Below are 9749 nucleotides of genomic sequence, written 5' to 3'. Positions count from 1 at the left end.
AAATAGAGTAATAGATCAACAACAAATAATGTAGCTTCTACCTTTCTGCTCTCATATTTATAGGTGCAAAGAAACACCAGTTAGCAGTTCCAAAAGATCTACCTGATCTTAGCTGAAAACATCCAGTCAACTATTGAATGGTAGAAAAGACACACAACTAGTGATGGGCAAACCCAAAAGTGTTTGGGTTCAGCAAGTTCGGACGAACTTTACGCAAAATTTGGCCGAACCCGAACCCGAACCCAAGCCCGAACGGGGAATCCCACCAAGAGATTCCAGGGGCGAAGTTTACAACCAACCACCTTAGGCTCCAATAATCTCCTTAACACTTCACTCTCCGATATTTTGGTTTAGTCTCTGCACAACTCACGAATTTTGTTAGATTTCTTTTCTTTTCTTTTCCTTCTCCTTTTCTCCCCCACCGCTGAGTAGCCGCTATTTAACTTTGGCGGGTCTCAACGTTACTGTCTCTCTTAGTGTATTATTATATATTTGTCTACTTTAAATATATATATTCTTTGATTACCATAATGGGTTTTTTTCTTCTTTGTAAGCAGAATTGTAGGTTTTTCTCTTTCTTGCTTCCTCTGTTACAGTGGGCAGTCACGGCTCTACCGTTGCCATGTTGGTTGGCGGCTCTCCTGCCTCGGGGTTTGCAGAGCTCTCTCTTCTACACACGGGGTCACCTTGGCGTCCTTAGCAACCTGCCGGTGACATCAAGGCTCCACCCCCGGAATCTATTCATGGGAGGGATTGCCCAGATCCTTCAAAGGGAGGTCTTCACGTAAAAATAAACATTGTTATTTTTATGAAAAAGGACGCCGCAGCAGCGCTGCAAGCAAAGGGCGGTCCTTTCATGTAAAAATAAACAGATTCTGGGGGCGGAGCCTTGATGTCACCGGCAGGTTGCTATGGACACCAAGGTGATCACTTCCTGGATTCCATGGAATCCAGGAAGTGATCACCTTGGCGTCCTTAGCAACCTGCCAGTGATGTCAAAGCTCCGAACGTGACCCCGAACTTTGCCTGAAGTTTCAAAAAATTTCAGGTTCGTGTTCGGCATACGGAACACCACAAAATTCGGTACAGACCCGAATTGTGCGGGTTCGGTTCGCCCATCACTGGACACAACATATTATCTCCTCTGCCCATCAAGTGATCGGCTGGATTTTTCGCTGCTCCTTCTCTTAGCCCAACCCCAAAAAGATGGTAATAATTCAATGAACGTGAGCCAAATTGGCCTGTGGAGAAAGGGAACATCAAGCGAGATTACACGGTTAACCAACTCAAAATGCCTGGGAGAAAATGCCACAGCGTTGACAAAGATGTCACATTCCCAAGATTTTGCTAATAACTCCAAGCAGCTAATTGGCTTGATTCAATTGCATAATTGCCTGCTGACTTTCAGCCAGGACTTTTGAAAGAGTTACAAAAAGTGACCTGATTTCACAGGGCTTGAAATTAGTCATTATTTCGCATGAATCTATCAAAATATTGTGCTTGGTGCTCATTGACGCTTAAACGTGACCTGCCTTCTGCTTTGGCATGAGTGTGTTTTGCTCTTAGCTTGTTCTTTTGTCCGTCTCAGTTCAATTCGTTGTTCAGTTCATTGTCTTTCCACGTCTCTGAAATAATCCGATGGAATGGCAAAGGCCAATGCGATGGGTCCCAGCTACGTCGCAGGAGTTCTCCGAACGTGGCTGTACACAGTCACGAACTTCTTCCGGGACTTGTGGATTTTGCCTCAAGGTTTTTCTCCCGAAGCATTTTCCAATTTATTTAATTTTATTTTATTGCAATATTCCAAGTTGGACTAGTAGACCTCGAAGGTCCCTTCCAACTCTGTTGTTATAAAACCCGGAATGTACTAAAAATGTAATGTGTTTCTTCTCAGGAGATGAAAGACGGTAAAAGAGAGGGAGGGAGAGAGGGAAAGAAGGAAGGAAGGAAGGAGAAAAAGAGGATGGGAAGGAGAGGGAAGGAGGGAGGGAGGGAGAAAGGAAGGAAGGAAGGAAAGAGGAAAAGAGGATGGGAAGGAGTGGGAAGGAGGGAGGGAGAAAGGAAGGAAGGAAGCAAGGAAGGAAGGAAGGAAGGAAGGGGAATAGTAAAATGGAGGGATGGCCTGGCTAGGGGAAAGGAGGGAAGGAGGAAGGAAGGAAGGAAGGAGAAAAAGAGGATGGGAAGGAGAGGGAAGGACGGAGGGAGGGAGAAAGGAAGGAAGGAAGGAAAGATAAAAAGAGGATGGGAAGGAGAGGGAAGGAAGGAGGGAGGGAGAAAGGAAGGAAGGAAGGAAGGGGGATAATAAAATGGAGGGATGGCCTGGCTAGGGGAAAAGAGGGAAGGAGGAAGGAAGGAAGGAAGGAAGGAAGGAAGGAAGGAAGGAGAAAAAGAGGATGTGAAGGAGAGGGAGGGAAGGAAGGAGGGATGGAGGGAGGGAGAAAGGAAGGAAGGAGAAAAAGAGAAAGGGAGGAAGGGAGGGAATGAAGATAGGGAGGAAGGAAGGAAAGAAGGAAAGAAGGAAGGAAGGAACCCTCTGATCGAAAGAAATGTAGAAAAGATACCTTCCTTTACCAAATCAGAAATCAAGAGTCAACCCCCCCCCTCAGGAGCTTCCCTGCAGGCTCCTTTGCACAATTCTCTAACAGATAAGTCATTTCATAGTGGAGGAAAAAAATCCTGAATATATGTGTGTGTGCCTCCGTGCATGTGTGTTTTAATCTGTTGATATAATTTTAATATAAAGCATAAGAACCTCGTGCTATCAAGCGTGTTGTTATGGAATATTTACAAGGGCTCGAAAAGTCTGATGCCCAATGTCTTCTACCTTCATTAAAAGACCCACTGGGCTTCTCTCACTCACTAAATAAGAAACGCTGGGAAAATAACAAGCATTTCCAGATGAGAAATTTCCATATTAACACCTTTGGGGGAATATAAACTATGCAGATACTCTGCATTCCAAAGATGCATTTGTTGGATTTTTGGTTCCTTTAGTGGAGACGGGAAGATCCCTTGAAACCAGACACAGAAGACGAGGTGAAGCAACCAAGCTCAAGAGATGGTGAGGGATGGTAATAATAGCATGTCCATGTTCAGATGCCATGGCTCTCTGGAATCAATTAGATCACGAAGCTAAACTATATATATTTCTGCTTCTTATGTTTGTGCAGACATTCAGATATTCCAGTAATGGAATGAACATAGACATAGCCCAAATATGATAATATATATTTGATAGAAGATGACAGAAGATAGATAGATAGATAGATAGATGGATGGATGGATGGATGGATGGATGGATAGTAGATAGATAGATAGATGATAGATATATAGATAGATAGATAGATAGATAGATAGATAGATAGATAGATAGATAGATAAAAGAGAGAGAAAGAGAGAGAGAGAGAGAAAGAGAGATGATAGATGGATGGATAGATAGATAGATAGATAGATAGATAGATAGATAGATAGATAGATAGATAGATAGATAGTATATTTATTTATTTATTTATTTTGTCAAATACCTACTGGTAACATAGAAGACTGATGGCAGAAAAAGACCTCATGGTCCATCTAGTCTGCCCTTATACTACTTCCTGTATTTTATCTTAGGATGGATCTATGTTTATCCCAGGCATTGTTTAAATTCAATTACTGTGGATTTACCAGCCATGTCTGCTGAAAGTTTGTTCCAAGTATCTACTACTCTTTCAGTAAAATAATATTTTCTCACATTGATTCTCATCTTTCCCCCAACTAACATCAGATTGTGCCCCCTCGTTCTTGTGTTCACTTTCCTATTAAAAACACTTCCCTCCTAAACCTTATTTAACCCTTGAACATATGTAAATGTTTCAAACATGTCCCCCTTTCCCTTCTGTCCTCGACTATACAGATGGAGTTCATGAAGTCTTGCCTGGCCTCTCCTCGTTTCAAATAGATTCAATTCCCCTATCTATTTACTATTACTATTGTATATATATTGTGTTATTATTGTTGTGAGCCACCCCGAGTCTACGGAGAGGGGCGGCATACAAATCTAATAAATTGAATTGAATTGAATTACTGAACACCCAAAATATACTATTTAATTCTATGTATATATGCCATATGTGTACATACATATTACACACAGGCACACAAAAATATACATTATCTACTATATAAATCAGTGTTTCCCAACCTTGGCAACTTGAAAATATCTGGACTTCACCTCCCAGAATTCCCCAGCCAGCATTCGCTGGCTGGGGAATTCTGGGAGTTGATGTCCAAATATCTTCAAGTTGCCAAGGTTGGGAAACACTGACATAAATTGTATGTGTATACACACACACACAAACATACACACACAGTTCTTCTAACATTATGCACATTCAACCTTATTTATTGCGATAGGAAAAACATACCCTGAGCCCAGAAGGGAAAAGAAGGGGGGGGGGGGAAGCATTTTTTTTTCCTGCCGGTTCTGCGTACCTGACCCAAATTTTTCTACCGGTTCTGCGTATCTGACCGTACCCGTCGGAACCCATCACTGGACTAACTAAACATTGCAGTTAAGCCATCTGGCTGAGAAAAACACACAGCAAACCGAGCCATTTGCAAAGGCTCCAAGGCCCCCGTGTTTTGCACACGGAGAGCGGAACATAGAAGCAATGCCCAGTTTGTCCGAAGAGCAGATGGCCGTCCTTCGGCTCAGCTGAGAAATCACCATCAGCTTCCATCCGTCTGCCCATCCTTTAAACACAGATTTCCAAGGCCTGGTTTCACCTTGGGCCAGTTTAGAGCCAATGCCTCCGGAGCATCGTTAAATGCCAAGCCAGTTTGCTGAAACAATTCATCCTGCCAAGCAAGCAGAGCTTCCTCGGATCTGGGAATTACCTCCTGCAGTAAATTAAACTAATGATATTTGTGCAATAACTCAGAGGCTTGAGAGAAAAGGGTGAGCGGCAGAGAAGAGCCAGTCATTGTGGGAAAGGTTACATAGGAGATGCAGAAGAAGAAAAGACAATAAAAACCATCTCCAAAAAGCTGGATGATGGATTTTCAGGTAATTAAGGCTGCAACCCTGCAACAGAAAAGAGTTTGTTTCCTTGAATTTAGCTGATTCGACTCCTGTATTGATGGGTACGCTGGCAAAGGTGGTGTTATCTCTTTCTCTGGTTAGAAGAAACAGTGGATCTTATACCTCTAAATATGGATTAAAGGTAGAAACATCAACTAGCTCACTTTGGAAGTTTGAAAAAGGCTTTTGGATGCCCTCAAATAGGTCATGGCAGGTAGCCAAGTGTAGACAACCTGGATAGATTTTGAGGAGACCCAAATAGGGATGGGCCTAGAATACCTGTAGTAGGACTTGGATAGTCTGTGGACAAGCTTAAGAAGCTTGAAAACTATCCTGGAAAAAGGGAAAGTGTCCCCTACTGTCGCCATGAAAATAAGACGGACGAATTCATCAAGTCATCAGCTTGATTATTATTATTATTATTATTATTATTATTATTATTATTATTATTATTTATTGGATTTGTATGCAGCCCCTCTCCACAGACTCAGGGCGGCTAACAACAGTGGTAAAACAACATGAACAATCCAATTAATAAAAACAACTAAAAAACCCTTATTATAAAAAAACCAACATACACACAAACATACCATGCATAAATTGTAATAGCCTAGGGGAAAAGGATAACTTAACTCCCCCATGCCTGGTGACAAAGGTGGGTCTTAAGTAATTTGTGAAAGACAAGGAGGGTGTGGGCCGTTCTAATCTCTGGGGGGAGTTGGTTCCAGATGGTCGGGGCCGCCACAGAGAAGGCTCTTCCCCTGGGGATCGTCGACGGGACCCGGAGAAGGCCAACTCTGTGGGGCCTTATCGGCCGCTGGGATTCGTGCGGTAGAAGGTGGTTCCGGATGTATTCTGGCCCAATGTCATGTAGGGCTTTAAAGGTCATTACCAACACTTTGAATTGTGACCGGAAACCGATCGGCAGCCAGTGCAGACCGCGGAGTGTTGCAGAAACGTGGGCGAATCTAGGAAGCCCCATGATGGCTCTCGCGGCCACATTCTGCACGATCTGAAGTTTCTGAACAAGATTCCAGACAGATTCTGCTTATATGCACCAAAGACAAATTTCCTGGGTGTCCAATCACACTTGGCCAATAAAGAATTCTATTCTATTCTATTCTGTTCTACTCTATTCTACTCTACTCTACCCTACCCTACCCTACCCTACTCCATCCCATCCCATTCGATTCCATTCTACCCTACCCTATCCTATTCTGTTCTATTCCTTCCCTTCTGAAATAGTATAGGTAGTCCTGCTTAAGCAAGGGGCTGGACTAGAAGACCTCCAAAGTCCCATTCCATTATTCTATTCTATTCTATTCCCATTCCATTCCATTCTTTTTTGGTGTAGTTATGTAGCAATGTTGTGTTGAGTTGCGAGATGGCAAAAGCTTCTGTTTTTCTATTTTCTTCATTAGGAGATGGACCATTTCCCTTTGGGCTGTCCTTGGCTGAAAAGAGGGTAACCTTAATAACTTTCATAAACTCTTTCTTTACTTTCTTGTCCTTGTGCTAATCTCATAAAGGAGAAAAAAATATTATATGCCCTTATACTATTTCATGTATTTTATTTTAGGATGGATCTATGTTTATCGCAGGCATGTTTAAATTCAGTTGCTGTGGATTTACCAACCACGTCTGCTGGAACTTTGTTCCAAGCATCTACTACTCTTTCAGTCAAATAATATTTTCTCACGTTGCTTCTGATCTTTTCCCCAACCTAAGATTGTGCCTCCTAGTTCTTGTGTTCACTTTCCTGTTAAAAAACACTTCCCTCCTGAACTAATTTGTGGTTTTCAACAAGTTTATTTGTATAATAGATTATTGTGCTTCCTATCTTTGTGTCTGAGTATTAATCGGGATCTAAATGCCGAAAAGGCAGTCACATGTTGCAAATAAAACTACAGGGACATAGGACATGAACCCCCCCAGAAGATAATAATAATAATAATAATAATAATAATAATAATAATAATAATAGCAACAATAATACGAATCCCAGCGACCAGTTAGATCCCACAGAGTGGGCCTTCTCTGGGTCCCATCAACTAAACAATGTCGTTTGGTGGGACCCAGGGCAAGAGCCTTCTCTGTGGCGGCCCCGGCCCTTTGGAACCGACTCCCCCCAGAGATTAGAATTGCCCCCACCCTCCTTGCCTTTCATAAGCTTCTTAAAACCCACCTCTGCTGTCAGGCATGGGGGAACTGAGATATTCTTTCCCCCTAGGCCTTACAATTTACGCATGGTATGTTTGTATGTATGTTTGGTTTTATAATAAGGGGATTTTTAGTTGTTTAGTATTGGATTGTTACATGCTGTTTTTTATCACTGTTGTTAGCCGCCCCGAGTCTGCGGAGAGGGGCGGCATACAAATCCAATAAATAAATAAATAAACAATAACAATAACAATTTATTAGATTTGTATGCCGCTCCTATCCGAATATAAGGTTGGCTTGAAGGAAAAAATATTTTTAACTGCTAAAGTAGCATGAAATCAAAAATGTTTTAAAAAGGCAATCACAAAGTCTAGATTCCAAATCCCGAACTGTGGACCTACTTTTGCAAAAGTAGATATCATTGACTCGTCTAAAATGCACATTTTTGAAAAGCTGCTTTCCCACTGGGGGGAAAAAAAAGATTTATGCACCCAGAGTTTTGCATCCATTGTCCTCTTTAATGCAGGACTTGAGTGGCTGAGGTGCACATTTTACTGGGCACATGCACATGGGTTTGTCTGCATAAGAGATCAACTCTGATATATTCACAAACATATTCCGCTAGAATAAACATTCTTAGCTGGATCAAGGTTATTTTTTTTTTCAAGTAAGCTACCGTTTGCTGCCTTTCAATTTTTTTCCCCCTAGTTGACTCTTAAGATTCACAACTATAATGGATTCAAACTAAGACTTCGGGCCAAGGTGAAACATTTAAAAATATTACAAGGCGGTTTCACAGAATCAGCAATATAATTGCATTTGGCCTCTTTGCCTCCAATTAAACAGAAGATAGAAAACAGCACATTTAGAGGTAGAAAAGAAAATCAGGGTTTTGTTTTTGTGGTGTTTTTTTTACAGAGAATGGCTGGAGGAAAAACCAACCTTCAAAAGCTTGCAGCCTTTGTGTTTCAACTGAACTTATGATCAAGGTAAACTTAAAATTTTCTCACATATCCATGCAAAAATATAGCGGTTTCATCACCCTCCCTGTCATCCTTTAAATTAATGAGTTCAAAGCATGATATATACTCGTGACAGGGTTGCAATTTTACATTTGCAAATGAATGAGCAAAAATAATTTGTCTATAAATGTGCTCATAACCTCACCTGCAGGAGATAATTCTCTGCCTTACAAGGCAAAGGTTGCAGGTTCAAGTCCCAGTGGGTATGGCTAGCTGATGAGGCCAAAATAAGGCCGAAATAGATCTATCCTAGTCTCCCTTAATTTTCAAATTCAGCAAAAAAACATGTGACATATGTGTGTGTGTGTGTGTGTGTGTGTGTGTGTGTGTGTGTAGATTGTTCTGAGTTTGGGTTTTGCCCCGAGTTTGCGGAGAGGGACGGCATATAAATCCAATAAATCTAATATTTTGAGTGTCTATGCGACGTTTCGGTGAAATCACATTCACCATCATCAGGCTGAAGTTATAAGCTTCATGCTGCTGTAGATATAGTATATATATATACACAGTAAAATACATGATGAAGGTTATAGAGGATATACTCATAGTAAAATATATCAATGAAAGAATAGAAGAAGTTATATAGGAATAGAAGAAAGGTATAGGAGATATAGGAGAGCAATAGGACAGGGGACGGAAGGCACTCTAGTGCACTTGTACTCGCCCCTTACTGACCTCTTAGGAATCTGGATAGGTCAACCATAGATAATCTAAGGGTAAAGTGTTGGGGGTTTGGGGATGACACTATGGAGTCCGGTAATGAGTTCCATGCTTCGACAACTTGGTTACTGAAGTCATATTTTGTGCAGTCAACTTTGGAGCGGTTAATATTAAGTTTAAATCTGTTGCATGCTCTTGTGTTGTTGTGGTTGAAGCTGAAGTAGTCGCTGACAGGCAGGACGTTGCAGCATATGATCTTGTGGGCAATACTTAGATCATGTTTAAGGCGTCTTAGTTCTAGGCTTTCTAGGCCCAGGGTTGAAAATCTAGTCTCGTAGGGGATTCTATTTTGAGTGGAGGAGTGAAGGGCTCTTCTGGTGAAGTATCTATGGACATTTTCAAGGGTGTTAATGTCTGAGATGCGATATGGGTTCCAAACAGATGAACTGTATTCGAGGATGGGTCTGGTTCCAGAGAGCCGGAGCCACCACAGAGAAGACCCTCCCCCATGGACCTGCCAGCCAACACTGTTTAGTTGATGTCACCTGGAGAAGACCCTTATCATCTCGTGGTTAGATTATTACAATGTGCTCTACATGGGGCTGGAAACTACAGCTGCTCCAGAATGCAACTACACGAGCTGTTGTGGGCGCACCTAAGTACACCTACGTTGCACCAATCCTCTGCAGATAGCTCTGTCTTCCGATTGGTCTCCAGGTGCAATTCAAGGTGTTGGTCATTACCTTTAAATCCCTACATGGCTCATGGCCAGACTATCTTCGAGACCGCCTCCTACCATGTAGTTCCCAGTGACCGATAAGGGCCCGCAGAGTTGGCCTTCTCCG

The sequence above is a fragment of the Erythrolamprus reginae genome, chromosome 12, assembly GCF_031021105.1.
Source record: "Erythrolamprus reginae isolate rEryReg1 chromosome 12, rEryReg1.hap1, whole genome shotgun sequence".
Taxonomy (NCBI): domain Eukaryota; kingdom Metazoa; phylum Chordata; class Lepidosauria; order Squamata; family Dipsadidae; genus Erythrolamprus; species Erythrolamprus reginae.
This window is presented reverse-complemented; position numbering follows the sequence as displayed.